Source organism: Cervus canadensis, chromosome 19 (assembly GCF_019320065.1).
Source record: "Cervus canadensis isolate Bull #8, Minnesota chromosome 19, ASM1932006v1, whole genome shotgun sequence".
NCBI classification, from domain to species: Eukaryota; Metazoa; Chordata; class Mammalia; order Artiodactyla; family Cervidae; genus Cervus; species Cervus canadensis.
This window is the reverse complement of record NC_057404.1, coordinates 9345898-9362152: the sequence shown is the minus strand read 5'-3', so window position 1 is coordinate 9362152 and position 16255 is coordinate 9345898. Positions and strand designations below refer to the sequence as shown.

At 41.0% G+C, this 16255-nt stretch overlaps 1 protein-coding gene across 3 annotated transcripts in view; it reads left to right on the top strand.

Annotated features, from left to right (window-relative positions):
* Positions 1 to 16255, top strand: part of NWD2 (NACHT and WD repeat domain containing 2) — a 216176-nt gene that overhangs the window by 116566 nt on the left and 83355 nt on the right. The window lies entirely within an intron of this gene.

Here is a 16255-nt window from a genome sequence, read left to right as displayed (position 1 = left end):
ACAGCGGTGGTAAGAGAAGCAGGTCACTCTGTGGCAGGTGATACACAAAAGCGTGGCCTTAATTTAGCCAAAGAAAGACCTTATCCTGAATCCAAACACTCCTACCAGCCAATAGGGAAGTTTGCCCTTTCCACACAGGATGTTCTGAGGTTGATGGATGCTTTTGAATTACTAGTGGAGAAAATGTCGTAGTATACAATTAAAACCTAGGTTCAGTGTATCAGTGAAAGCTTTTAATATGTAGTTGCATGTCCATTTACATTCAAACTCCACATAAGGGGTCAAGTACATAAAGGATGTTCTATAATATTTTTAGTATGTGGATAAATTATTCATTTATTCACCAGCTACCTAGTGAATGCTGTTCTTAGTGAATGCTGTTAGTGTTGGGGCAAGTAGATTTATATGAAACGATCATTTTGTAGGTCGGTTTCTTAAGACTGTTAGAGTTGAACTGAGAAGGTAAGACTTTGTTTCTTCATGGAGGATCATTCTTACGTGGGACTTGCATCATTTTTGTGTGGGGCTAACAAGAGAGGGCAGATAAATATGAAAGCAACAAGTAAACAGCAAGAGCTATGGAGGAAAATACAAAAAGGAAGGAGGAGAGGGAAGAGAAGGGAGGGGGGGGGGAGAGACTTGTTATTTTGAGTAAAAAGATGGAGAAAGCCTCACCAGTAAGGTGACTGAAGGAGGTGGCAGGATGAGGGACAGGGAAGAACCGAGTGGACATCCCAGCACACAGCTTTTCCCGGGGAGGAGCTGGGGAACATGCGGCGTGAGCAGGAGGGTGCGGGAGTGGAGGCCACAGCGTGGGGCCTTGTCACCTTGAAACTGACTAGAAAGATTTTACTGTGCTTGGACATGAGAAGCCAGAGTAGGGGGAGCAGAGGATGGAAAAGATCCAATTCATTCTAAAGCCTACCGTGGCTGCTGGGGGCGGGACAGAGGGCAGGGCACGAAAACTAATGTGAAATGCAAAACAAGAACAATACATGGTTCGGGGGGAGGGGGGGGTAGAGAATGGACATCTAAAAACAGTGTCCTGTGGTCTGAACAGAATGCAGAAAATCCTAAAACAGTCTATAGATACCCAAAGAGCTAGTAGTGGAAGAGGAATTAAGACTTTTCGTGAGTCTTCAGGGGATAGAACTGGAGCAGTGGGCAGAAATCACAGGGAGACAGATGTTGGCTCCAGATGAAGCTGTTAGCGGCTTTAGCTTTCTCTCACGTTTGGGAGTCAGAGATCCCTGGGTCTCACTGACATTTCACAGCTGTGGGACATGGGAGGAACTTCTTTACTATTCTAAGCTTTGGCTTCCTTATCTGTAAACTGGAAATAATAGTTACCTGCTTCCTGGTGTCTTTCTGAGGATGAAATGAAATTACAGGACACTTTTTATAGTGTCTGACAAATAGTAACCTACAAAAAGTGTTATTTTTTTGTTGTAATCATTCTCTCTCAAAACTGCCTAAATTGTTGGTGATGCACACTTTATAGATTTCATCAAACTAGAGAACACAAATCACTCTGGCAGAGATTCTGTGGAGAGATTCAAACACTGGAAGACAAGTTAGACCAAATTCCACTATGCTTAGAAAGCGAGATTGAGAAGACAAAGAGCTGTATGTGTGTGTGTATGCCCTGGGGCATCTCTACTGCTGTGATCTTCATAGCTTTAGACCAGTCCAGCCTCAGAAATTCAGGGATGAGAGAGAGATTCTCCTCCTTTTATCTTCCTGTAGAGTATCATACCCAAAGTAACTAAAATTAGTCATGGCCATTAATCCCTAGAAGTTTCTGGCAGGGGGATGAATAAAGACTTCGTAAGTTCATGCAGGTTCTGAGAGTAAAAGTTAACTGATAGAATACCCATAACAACTTCACTGAACATAAGCAAATCATTTATCCCTCCTTCTGTTCCTATTACACGTTGAAACTCAAGGCAGCCATAATAAAACCCTGTGGACAGAGCCAGGATTATTCACCCCGGTGATCCTAAATCATGCAAGGCCTATTTCACTGCTTATAGGAAAAAGTACGTCTCTCATGGCCTTTCCTGTTGTAACTATGGTAACAGTGGGCGATGTGTGTCGCTTTTGAGCTCCAGTTTCCTTGCCCACTGCTCCCTTGTGATATTTCGAGAAGTCATGATGACCCCCCTGGGATGCAAAGCATGGCATATTACTTCCCCTAATGCTGAAGTCCTTGGCAAGAAAATTCACTATTACTGAATGAAAAAAGAAAAATGTGTTTTTATCTTCAAAGCCTTCACAGGTACTAGCCCTTATGTTAGTTACAAATTACCAAACAAAGCTTTCATTTTTGAGTACCTCGGGAATTGAAGTCCAAAGGGAACTTAAATGTTGTATGCAGATGGTTCTTTTCAACTTCCTTTCCTAAAAGTTGTCCTTTGAGATGGGGCCTGGGGTCCCAGAGACAGGCAGGCTATCTCTGCCTGCTAATCCCAGGAAGTACTTTGTACACTTGATTTTAGTCACATGGAGGACAGAGTGATGGAGTAAAGTACCTAGACAAGTGTCCAGTTTCACTCTCAGGATTAACTTAGGAGACATACCACACGGATACATCATCTCTACTAAGAAAGAACAGCTTTTGGAGACATGGATTAGAAGAAGGCTTAGACAGTGAGGAAAACCTACAATTTTTATTTCGCAACTGGAGTTAGAGGCCTAGTTCTTTCAGGGCAGGTCACTCACCTCACCATATTTTAATTATCACATCCATAAAATGGGAAAAAAATAACAGTAAGCTGAAAGTAAAATAAATATAAAAGGTTTGTTGTAGAAACCAAATGTGATGGTGTATGTGAGAGTTCTTTGTAAACTATAAAGGGCTACACAAGTATTAGTTATTATTCAGTAGTGATTTTAGTTATTTTCCAATGAGAATAAAATGTTTTTTTTAATACTGGGTGTTTATGTGATATTGGAAAATTTTCCCTTTGAAAATGTTGAGGATAGTCTCAATGTAGAAAGTGTTAATACTTGATTCAGACAGTCAAATATTAAAGGGCTTTTGAGTTCATTCTTAACATTATAAAATGTAGAGAGTATATATTAGTTTGCTGAAATTTACTTACTAAGACCTTTACCTGCTCCCAAGAAGGGACTCTGATCAGGACTGCAGTTAACAAGGGGGCAGCTCACAGCTGGGTCCAGAGTCACTATCTGTTTCTTCTTTAAGTGCAGAGAATTGCCTCAGCCTTCACAAAGTACGCAGAGTTCAGCAGAACCTTTCCCCACCAGCCTGTCCCACCCCCTTAATTCAGGAAAAGTCCTTATGAAGGGGAGAAAAATATCACCACTTGGAGAGAGCAGAGTCCATATACATGCTGCCTATTCCAGCCCCATTCCTCTTCACAAGATGTGTTTATGGGGAGAGAGAGTTTTCTTCTTCTTATCCCTCCAGACTCAGAGCAGGCCCAGAGAATTGGTGGTAGAGTTTGAGTATTGACTCTGGATCTTGAGTAAAGTCCCATCTCATAGCGAAGTTGATTAAAACCTTAAGTACTCTGCTGGCTTAAACTGGAGTTTGAAAAGCTTAGATAACTTTAGGGATGCTGCACCCAAATATGTGGGTACATGCTCTGCTCTGCAGGGTGCAGACAGTATCTCCCTGCATTGCCTCAATCCACAGTGTGGATGATGTAGAAATCTACTGAGAAAGGTATTGGCAGGTTCCCCTAGGAGAGCCACGCCTGGCCTCTGCAGCCAAAAAAAAAAGCACCAGTTAGACAGAGATTCCATGACTTAACATTCAGAGGGGTGTTCCCCACATCTTACAGTCAGGACAAAGAGAATATGCCACCTGTATTGTTTTGTGGAGTCTCAGGAAGTCAAAGCACCTGTAGCATTCTCATTGGGGCTACCAGATTGCACAAATATGTTAGCAAGGAGATCAAACCGGTCCATCCTAAAGGAAATCAACCCTGAGTATTCACTGGAAGGACTGATGCTAAAGCTGAAGCTCCAAGACTTTGGCCACCTGATGCGAAGAGCCAACTCATTGGAAAAGATCCTGATGCTGGGAAAGATTAAGGGCAAGAGAGAAAGGGGGTGACAAGGGATGAGATGATTGGATGGAATCACCAACTCAGTGGACATGAGTTTGATCAAACTCTGGGAGATAGTGAAGGACAGGGAAGCCCGGTGTGCTGCAGTCCATGGGGTCTCAGAGTCAGACACGACTTAGCGACTGAACCAACAACATGTTAACACTGAAGAGAGAAATAGCCAAGACCAAAGGAGTGGGACTGTTGCCATCATTCTTGCCTGAGTGTAAGCAGATGCAGAAGCAGCCTCCTTGCCTGCCCCCCAGCACCCTCACACACTGCCATCAGTGGCGAAGGACAGAGAAAGAACGGCCGTGGTCCTGCCTACCACGGACAGCGCCGGGCAGCCGCCCTTAAAACCAGCGTGCACCGAGGAAGCAGAAGAAAGCTCGGCAGGCTAGATTTTAAAGCAGAAACAGGAAAACTTCAGGAATTAGAGTGAGAAATCTATTCCTTGGCAAGTTTAAGTTTTTTCCACTAGCCAGAAGAGTCAAGACAAGACAAAGCCACAGCTGTCGTTGGTAAAAATTAAACCATCCCATATTTGTACGTCACCGAGTGAATTAAACCGAGAGCATGTGGACCAGTTCATCTTCTCCTGTGTCACCAGTCTCCTTCAGACTTAAATTTTACCCCCTTGACAGTTTCGTTTCTTACTTTAATTTTTAAGAAAATCATACAGTGAGAGTTAAGTCATTCAATTTAAAGAAACAATTATGTCTTTATAACAGTTTTGCTTTGGAAAATAGTTCATTTTATCCACATTTCATCTTATGGTTGACTTACCATTTTAGGTACACTAAAAAAAAACATGAAAAATTAAAATAAGTGCTTAATGTTTGTACTCTAACAAAATGTACATTTTTTTGGTATGACTTAGTGTTCAAATTTGTAAGTACAGATGTATTATTTTAAAAAGTACTAAAATGGGGACAAAGATTTGAACTGGCAAGTCATCTAAATGAAACAATCTAGATATTTTTTTAAGTTTTTTTAAATTTTTTTAAATAAAAATTAATCAAAAACCTCAGATTTTCTAGGTATGTTTTGCTTGCACAATCAAGAATTCTTTACATATAAAATTAAGCTTGTCCAAGGACTTCCCTTAATCACTAATGGTCCAGTGGTTCAATCCCAGGTCAGGAAACTAGTTACATGCCGTAACTAAGAGTCCACATGTTGCAACTAAGACCTGGGGCAACTAAATTTAAAAAAAAAAGAAAAAAAAAGCCAAAATTAAACTTGTCTAGTTGAAATCAGCCAGATGTCATAGTTCTAAGATAGATTCCATTAATAAATTGGTTCCAATATAAGTAACCTGAGCACCACCAAAAAAAGTTAGAATGGGCAAACATTAAAAAATACTGTTTAAAAAACAGAAAAGCTAATTATCTCACAGGTAGATGCCAAAATAGCACCATTTGGTTAATTGTTGCTAATATATAAAATGTTTCCACAATAAATTTTAATACTAATACATAAGCTATTTCACAGCTTATGTAAAGTAGCACATTTTATGTGGTTAAAAGAATTACAAAGAAAGTCAACTGCAGAGCAGTTAGCCTCCTTATAACTTAATTGGTAAGAAAATTTTCACTTAAAACTAGGACTGCAACAACTTAAAGAGCTTAGTGGAGCTGTGGAGACAAAACTGATTAAAATTTTCGGAGAAAAAGGGTCCTTCCTTGGTGAGCTGGCTTTACAGATAGATGTGTTCCAAAAGCATCAGCAGTTATCATGAGACGTTTGCTGACCATTGGGCAACACGGTTGATAGAAAGCTGGGGTGGAAAAGCAAAAGTAAGGTCTTCTACAAACTCTTGGTATTTGGGAGACACAGTCCACTAGATCTTAACAGAAAATTCAAGACTCTTAGCACTTTAGTTCAAACAAACACTTTAGTTCAAAGCAAACTGAATCAACTGTAACCCAGTTGCACTCAGTTCAAATATTGAATGGACTGACATGATTAGATTCTCACCTTATCAGTCTAACATAGGAAAATGAACCCCTCAATAAAAGTTACTTTAAATACAATGCCCAGAATACAATGAAAATTACAGAATGTGCAAAGAATCAAGAAAACATGCATAAAAATTTTTTTAAAGTATACAATAAAAGTCAGTCCCCATGTGAGCAAGATGATGGAATGGGCAATCAAAAACTGTTAAAAATACATCAATGAAAATTAAAGCAGGTAAATGAATGAGATTAATTTCAACAAGGAAATGAAATCTAAAAAATTGATATTTTAGAACAGACACAAGATCTAAAATTAAAAATACATTTGATGGGATTTAACAGAAGATTGAACATAAGACTGAATTAATGAACTCAGAGAAGTCAATAGAAAATATTCAAACTGAAATACAGATTTTAAAAAATAATAAAAACAGAATGAAGCAGAAGAGACATGTGAGCCACAGTCAGTCTCTCATAAGAGTAACTAGAGTCCCAGAAAAAGAGGATGGGGAAAGTGAGAATTTTTCCAAAAATGTTTAAAGACATCAACCCATATAGATTCAAAAAACTCAGTAAACTGTAAGCAAAAAAAATTGCATCTGAGTTTGGACAGGAGCCTGGCAGTCTACAGTCCATGGAATCTCAGAGTTAAACACGACTGAGCACATGAGCACACACATTTTAGTAAATGCTGAAAACAAAAAATAAAGGAAAACATTATAAAGCTGTCAAAAGGAAGAAAAACATTGCCTTCAGAAAAACAGCAGATTTTTGGCTGATTTTTAATATGGAAGCTCCAGAAATCAAAAGACAGTGGAAAATCCCAAATGCTGGAGATGAGATGGCAGAGTATAAGGCCCTCCTCTCATAAGCACACCAAAATCATTGAGAACAGCTGTTAATAAAAAAGACTGGGATCTGCTAACAACAACAACAACAAAACCGCTGCATCCAAAGACAAAGAAGAAACGACTAGCTGGGGGCACGCTTGCAATATAATCAAATCCCATACCACCCAAGGGAGCAGCCCTCAAACTGGAGAATAATTACAGCCACAAGTTCTCCCATGAGAGAACAGTGAGCACCAGCCAGGCTCCCCAGGGTACAGGTTTAGCTTCCAGAGGAGGAGCCCCCGGAGTGTTCAGCTTTGAAAGCTAGCAGGGCTTCATCGCAGGAGCGCCACAGTACAGGGGGAAACAGACTCCACTCTTGGAGAGTGCACACAAGACCTCCCGTGCACCAGTAACTCCGTAGGAGCCTAGGCTAGACCTGCCTGCTGGTCATGGAGAGTCTCCAGGGAAGGCAGGCTGGGGGGGACATGGGGAGGGGTGGCTCTCTCTGGGGTCATAAAAGCTGGTGGCAGACATAGTGGGGATCTATGTGAAATCTAACTAGAGGCAGACATTTTGGATTCTGGGCAAGACCTGGCCCTACCCAACAGCCTGTAAGCTCCAATCCTGGGATGCCTCAGGCCAGATAACCAATAGAGAGGAACATAGACCTACCCGTCAGCAGACAGGCAGCCTAAAGACTTCCTGAGCCCAAAACCAACTCTAGACACACCCCTGCTCACCAGAGCGCCAAGACCCACCACCACCCACCAGAAAACCTTCACAAGCCGCTAGACCAGCCTCACCCACCTGGTGGCAGACATTAGAAACAAGAAAACTACAGTCCTGCAGACCTGAGTCCATAAACACAAGTCAGAACCTACGCTGGGACTGGCTGGTCTCTGGACCTAAGAAAAGCTGAAGGCAAAGGAGAAAAGGAAAGATAAACCATTTGAATGCAGAGTTCCAAAGAATAGCCAGGAGAGATAAGTAAGCCTTCCTCAGTGATTAGTGCAGAGAAATAGAGGAAAACAATACAATGGGAAAGACTAGAGATCTCTTTAAGAAAATTAGAGATACCAAGGGAACATTTCATGCAAAGATGGGCTCAATAAGGGACAGAAATTGTATGCACCTAATAGAAGCAGAAGATGTTAAGAAGAGGTGGCAAGAATACACAGAAGAACTATACAAAAAAGATCTTCACAACCCAGATAATCACGATGGTGTGATCACTTACCTAGAGCCAGACATCCTAGAATGCGAAGTCAACTGGGCCTTAGGAAGCATCACTATGAACAAAGCTAGTGGAGGTGATGGAATTCCAGTTGGCTATTTCAAATCCTGAAAGGTGATGCTGTGAAAGTGCTGCACTCAATATGCCAACAAATTTGGAAAACTCAGCAGTGGCCACAGGCCTGGAAAAGGTCAGTTTTCATTCAAATCCCAAAGAAAGGCAATGCCAAGGAATGCTCCAACTACCGCACAATTGCACTCATCTCCCATGCTAGCAAAGTAATGCTCAAAATTCTCTAAGCCAGGCTTTAACAGTAAGTGAACCATAAACTTCCAGATGTTCAAGCTGGATTTAGAAAAGGCAGAGGAACCAGAGATCAAATTGCCAACATCCGTTGGATTATTGAAAACACAAGAGAGTTCCAGAAAAACATCCACCTTTGCTTTACTGACCATGCCAAAGTCTTTGATTGTGTGGATCACAACAAACTGGAAAATTCTGAAAGAGATGGGAATACCAGACCACCTGACCTCCCTCCTGAGAAATCTGTATGCAGGTCAGGAAGCAACAGTTAGAACTGGACATGGAACAACAGACTGGCCCCAAATAGGAAAAGGAGTATGTCAAGGCTGTATATTGTCACCCTGCTTATTTAACTTATATGCAGAGTACATCATGAGAAACACTGGGCTGGAGGAAGCACAAGCTGGAATCAAGATTGCCGGGAGAAATATCAATAACCTCAGATATGCACATGACACCACCCTTATAGCAGAAAACAAAGAACTCAAGAGCCTCTTGAGGAAAGTGAAAAGAGGAGTGATAAAGTTGGCTTAAAGTTCAACATTCAGAAAGCTAAGATCGTGGCATCCGGTCCCATCACGTCATGGCAAATAGATGGGGAAACAGTGGAAACAAGGACAGACTTTATTTTGGGGGCTCCAAAATCACTGCAGATGGTTACTGCAGCCATGAAATTAAAAGACACTTACTCCTTGGAAGAAAAGTTATGACCAACCTAGACAGCATATTAAAACGCAGAGACATCACTTTGCCAACAAAGGTTCATCTAGTCAACGATATGTTTTTTCCAGTAGTCATGAATGGATGTGAGAGTTGGACTATAAAGAAAGCTGAGCACCAAAGAATTGATGCTTTTGAACTGTGGTGTTGGAGAAGACTCTTAGGATCCCTTGGACAGCAAGGAGATCCAACCAGTCCATCCTAAAGGAAATCAGTCCTGAATATTCACTGGAAGGACTGATGCTGAAGGTGAAACTCCAATACTTTGGCCACCTGATGCGAAGAACTGACTCATTTGAAAAGATCCTGATGCTGGGAAAGATTGAAGGCAGGAGGAGAAGGGGACGACAGAGGATGAGATGGTTGGATGGCATCACTGACTCTATGGACATGAGTTTGAGTAAACTACGGGAGTTGGTGATGGATAGGGAGGCCTTGGCGTCCATGGGGTCGCAAAGAGTCGGACACAACTGAGCAACTGAACTGAACAGCTATCCTTCTGAAATTATTCCAAAAATTGCATAAGAAGGAATTTCAAATTGATTCTGTGAGAATACCCTCACCCTGATACCAAAACCCAGAAGTACCACAAAAAAAGAAAATTACAGGCCAACATAACTGATGAACATAGACACAGAAATCCTCAACAAAATACTAGTAAATGAAATCCAACAATACATTTAAAGGATAATACATCATGATCAAGAGGGATTTATCCCAGGGATGCAAGGATTTTTCAATATCTGCAAATCAGTCAGTCTGATACACCACTTTAACAAATTAAATGGAAAGTATATGATCCTCACAACAGATGCAGAGAAATCTTTTGATAAAATTCAACACACAGTAAGTCCCCTAAATACAGATGAGTTCCATTTCAAGAGCATGTTTGTGAGTCCGGTTTGTTCATAAGTACAACAAAGTGAGCGACTCCAGTGCCCAACTAATACAAATCAGCTATGTAGTACTGTACTAAGTTTATAATACTTTAAACACAAATCATATAAAAAGGAAAAATAAGACAGTTTTAAGCTTACAGTACAGTACCTTGACAAGTACAGTAATACAGTACAACGCTGGCATATTGGAGCTAGCATCGAGTGAACAGGCAAGAACAGTTACTGAGTGGGGTAGAGAGAGGAGATAGGCGATGGCAGTGCTGAAGGATTGTCAGCAACAGGAAGCACAGGGCAAGCTACAGATTCATTCACGCCTGATGTTGGTGGCACAGGTTCTGGTTTCTTCCTGGATTCACTTCGATCTACCCTCTTGAATGAATAAACCAGTGACAGCTTGGTAGTAGCTCTCTTTCTTGTCGTAGATAACATGATAGCCCTGGGTTGTATTCTGAATGGCTACTGCAGCCTTCAGGTACTGTTCTACATTTGGGTCCTGTGCCTCAAAACTTAGTGACTCCTCATTTAAAGAAAAGTCCCACGCCCAAGCCATTCCCTGCATCATGAATCTCCTCTGTTCTTCAGCAGTACCAGCTTCATCCATGCTGCTTTGATGCTTGCTCTGGACATCCTGGGCTTGAAATAAAGATACTCTACTTCTGTACTGAATGCAGTACTGTACAGTAGAGGATACAAAAAGCCAACCACTTGGAGTGGATGCACACGTGTAACAGTGTACACAGATGTGAACTAATTTACGTGACTGGACTTGCAAATACATATTTGCATCTTTGAAAGTTCACGACTTTCAAAGGTTTATGTAGGGGACTTACTCAATATTTCTGATAAAAACTCTCTAGTGGCCATAGAGAGAATCTACCTTAACATAAAGTTGCAACCTTAAGGAAGGCTGAGCAGCAAAGAATTGATGCTTTCAAATTGTGATGTTGGAGAAGACTCTTGAGAGTCCCTTGGACTGCAAGGAGATCAAACCAGTCAATCCTAAAGAAAATCAACTGTGAATATTCATTGAAAGGACTGGTGCTGAAGCTGGAGCTCCAGTCCTTTGGCCACCTGATGCAAAGAGCTGACTCATTGGAAAAGACCCTGTTACTGGGGAAGATTGAAGGTAAAGGGAGAAGGGGTCAGCAGAGGATGAGGTTAGAGAGCATCACCAACTCAATGGATATAAATTTGAGCAAACTCTGGGAGATGGTAGAGGACAGAGGAGCCTGGTGTGCTGCAGTTCATTGGGTCACAAAGAATCAGACATGACTTAGTGATAACAACACCTCAACAAAATAAGGGCCATATATGACAAACCCATCGCTAACATCATACTCAACAGTGAGAAGCTAAAAGTATTTCCTTCAAGATCAGTAACAAGGATGTCCACCCTCTCCACTTTCATTCCACATAGTTTTGGAAGTCTTAGCCAGAGCAATCCGAAAAGAAAAAGAAAGAAAAGGATCTAAATTGGAAAAGAAGTGAAACAGACACTCTTTGCAGATGACGTACTATACATAGAAAATCCTAAAGACACTACCAAAAAATAACCCAAAAAATCAGTAAAGTTTCAGGATACAAAATTAAAACACAGAAATCTGTTGCATTTCATTAACAATGAAAGATCAGAAGAAGAAATAAAGGAAACAATCCCATTTACATTTACATCAAATAGAAGAAAATACCTAGGAATAAACCTATCTAAGGAGGCAAAAGACCTGTACTTCAAAAACTATAAGATGCTGATGAAAGAAATTGAAGATGACACAAACTGATCAAAATATATACTTATCATGGGCGTGGGAATTTTCTTTATTTGAGGAGTTAGTTAGTTTTGAGGCATAGGACCCAAATGTAGAACAGTACCCAAAGGTTGTAGCAGCCATTCAGAGTACAACCCAGGGCTATCATGTCATCTACAACAAGATGTGTTCTTGGATTGAAAGACTCCATATTGTCAAAATGACTATACTACTCAAGGAAATCTATAATTTAATGCAATTCCTATCAAATTACCAATGGCATTTTTCACAGAACTAGAACACAAACTTTTTTAATTTGTGTGGAAACATAAAAGTCTGAAAATGGCCAAAATAATCTTGAGAAAGAAAAACTGCGCTGGAGGAATCAACCTCCCTGACTTCACACTACACTACAAAGCTACAATCATCAAGACGGTACATTACTGGTACAAAAACGGGGTGGGGGGGGCTGGATATCAATGGAACAGGATAGAAAGCCCAGAAATAAACCCATGCACTTATGGTCATAGTCTATGACAAAGGAGGCAGGAATATACAATGGAAAAAAACCAGGGTCTTTAATAAGTGGTGCTGGTCAAACTGGACAGCTACATGTAAAAGAATGAAACTAGAGCATTCTCTAACACCATACACAAAAATAAACTCAAAATAGATTAAAAACCTAAATGTAAGACCAGATACTATAAAACCCCAAGAGAAACACACAGGCAAGACACTCTTTCACGTAAATTGCAGCAATATCTTTTTGGATCCATTTCCTACAGTAAGGCGGAGATGGAAATGGCAACCCACTGCAGTACTCTTGCCTGGAAAATTCCATGGATGGAGGAGCCTGGTGGGCTGCAGTCCATGGGGTCGCAAAGAGTCGGACATGACTGAGCGACTTCACTTTCTTTCTTTCTATAGTTTCTGTTGGAGAAGGAAATGGCAACCCACTCCAGTGTTCTTACCCAGAGAATCCCATGGACGGAGAGGCCTGGTGGGCTGCGGTCTATGGGGTTGCAAAGAGTGGGACACGACTAAGCAACTCACACACACACACACTACAGTAATGGAAATAAAAGCAAAAAGAAACAAATGGGACCTAATTGAACTTTATAAGATTTTTGCATGACAAAAGAAACCATAAACAAAATGAAAAAATCTACAGAATGGGGAGAATATATTTGCAAATGCTGCAACTGGCAAGGGATTAATTTTCAAAATATACAAATAGCTGATATGCCTCAATATCAAAAAAAAAAACAAAAAACCAACAACCCAATCAAAAAAATATCTAAATAGATATTTCTCCAAAGAAAGCACACAAATGGCCAAAAGGCACATGAAAAGATGCTTGATGTCACTAATTACTAGAGAAATGCAAATCAGAACTACAGTGAGGGATCACCTCATATCAGTCAGAATAGCCATCATCAAAAAACCTACAAATGGTAAATGCTAGAGAGGATGTGGAGACAAAGGAGCCCTCATGCACAGTTAGTGGGAATGTAAACTGGTGCAGCCACTATGGAGAACAGTATGGAGGTTCCTTAAAAAACTAAAAATAGAACCACTGTATCAACCTGCAGTCCCACTCCTGGGTATCCATCTGGAGAAAAACATGGTCCAGAAGGTACATGCAAGTGTTCATTGCAGCACTGTTTTCAATAGGTAAGACATACAAGCTATCTAAATTTCCATCAACAGATGAATTGATAAAGAATATTGTAGTACAATGGAATATTACTCAACTTAAAAAAGAATGAAATAATGACATTTGCAGCAACATATATGAGCCTAGAGATTATCCTACTAAGTGAAGTAAATCAGACAAAGACAAATATCATGCTATCACTTATATGTGGAATATTGGGGAAAAAAGCACAAGTGAACTTATTTCCAAAATAGGAAGAGATTCACGGACATAAAAAGCAAACATAAGGTGACCAAAGGGAAAAGGAAGATGGGGAAGGAATAATTGGGAGGTTAACATATAGCATGTATATTAACATATACATGCTACTGTATATGAATAGATAACCAACAAAGACCTACTATATGGCACAGGGAACTATACTCAGTATTTCCTAATAACCTTTAAGGGAAGGTTATTAGAATTGCTGTGCTATACACCTGAAACTAAGATGATATCATAAATCAACTATACTTCAATTTTTTTAAAAAAAAGATATTTTAAAATATTTAAAAATAATGGAATGTCAGATTTAAAGAGCTCAAAGAAAAATACAGTCAAACTAGATTCCTGTGCCTATTCAAGGTATCCTGCAGAAGTGAAGACAAAACTAAGATATTTATAGACAAACACAGTTTGTCATCAGCTACCCACATTTAAATAAAAGCTAAAACATTTTTTCCTGCCGTTGTGATAATGACCATAGATAGAAGCTAAAATTCATAAGAAGGAGTTAAGCGTGCTGAGAAGGGTAATATGAACAAATATTGACTGTTTAAACTACAGTGATAATGCTTTGTAGAGACTACAACATATAAGGAAGTAAGATATTTGGCAGTTCACCTCTTTTAAAGATAGTTTTATGTTCTTTGGGAAAGGATAAACATTACAAATTTAGACTGAACTGTACTAAAAATGAGTGCTATAATATCCCTATATATATATATATATAGGAGACACACTAAAAGGGATACAAAAAGGTGTAAATAAAAATCTCATGGCAGAGAGCCAACAAAATAATAACAGCAATTCCTTTAAAAGAAAAATGGAAAAGAAGAATAAAGAATGGATGGGGCAGATGGAGGAGCAGATACCACTGAGCTCACTGCCTCTCACAGAAACACCAGAATTACACCTAATGATGAGAAAGACCACAGAGACTACCCACACGGGTAGTTCGGCACCAGCTCTTGGGGCCCTTGGGCCCTGCAGCCAGAGACCCCAGGCCCCAGCTCTGCCTGCTGGTAGGCTGGCTCTAGCCATAAGTCCCAGTTTCAACACCAGTGGACAGGCAAAGCAGTGGGACTTCCTGGTCCCAGTCCTTCCCACCAGTGGGTGGTCACCCTCAGGAGGACCATGACAGCCCCACAGCCTGACTTGTCAAGCATCAACACACATACCAGCAAGCTGGCCCTCTCCCAGGGAGCCCCCATGGCGCTGACTGACCATAAGCAGGCCAATTCTAGCACTGAGACACCTTGGGCCCCTTAGTAAGTGTCCTCAGGATCCAGCCACACTCACCAGAGAAGCTAACACCAGCTTCAAGAACCCCAGGACTCTGCAGCCAGGGACCCTGTGACCCAGGTCCACCAACCAGTCAGCCAGCACTAGTCTGGAAACCCCTGCCCCAGTCCCTGGTCCTGACTCCCAGCAGGTCAACACCAGCTCTGAGTTACCATGGATTCATCCCAGTCAACCACCCTGGGATCCAGTTACACCAGCCAACCAGCACAAGCTTTAAGAATGCTGAAACCTTCAGCCAGATTTTTCAGGAACCAGCCCCACCCACAAGCAGCCCAATACTAGATCTGGAAACCCCTGTTTTGTAACCACCCACCCCAAAACCTGACTCCACCCAACAGTGAGTCACAAATAGCCCAGGGACCCTGCCTCCAGGGTCACAACCCAGTCCTGCCAACCAGCAGCTGGCAGCATCTGAACAAGGTAGGGCCTGGCAATCAACCACACCAGGGGCCAGTCACAGCTACCAGACCTCCCACAGTAGTCAGCCCACCTCAGCAGAAGAACCCATGTAGCCTCTTAAGGGTACCCCCAGAGTGTATAGTTCTGGTGACCAGAGAGGAATGTGCTGCTGGGAAACATCGTCAGGAACCATAACCTATCAGATGCATGTAAATACAAACAGCAAATTAAGCAAAACAAGATGACAGAGGAACATGTTCAAATTAAGGATAAAAACCCTAGAAGAAGAACTAAGTAAAGCAGAGATGGGCAATCTACTCAGTAAAGAGTTGAAGATAATGATTGTAAAGATGATCAAAAAACTCAGGAGGAGAATGGATGAACAGAATGAGACGTCAGATGTATTTAACAAAGAATTAAAAAAATAAAGAGAGGAACTAAACAAAGAATATAATAATTGAAATTTAAAAATACACGAAAAGGGATCAACAGTAGACTAAATGATACAAAGCAATGGGTCAGCGAGCTTAAAAATAGAGTAATGAAGCCCCTGAACAGAAAAAGAAAGAAAATAAATGAGAACAGGTTTAAAAACCTCTGGGACAATACCAGTTGTACTAACATTTGCATTATAGGGTCCCCAAAGGAGAAGTGAGAGAGAAAGGGGCAGAACGTATTTGAAGACATAAAACCTGAAAACTTCCCTAACTTGGGAAAAGAGACATTCCAGACAGGATCAGCGCAAAGGGGCCAAACCAAGACACATTGTAATTGTTGTTCAGTGGCTAAGTCACATCAGATTCTTCGTGACCTCGTGAACTGCAGCACGCCAGGCTTCCTTGTCCCTCACTGCCTCCCAGAGTTG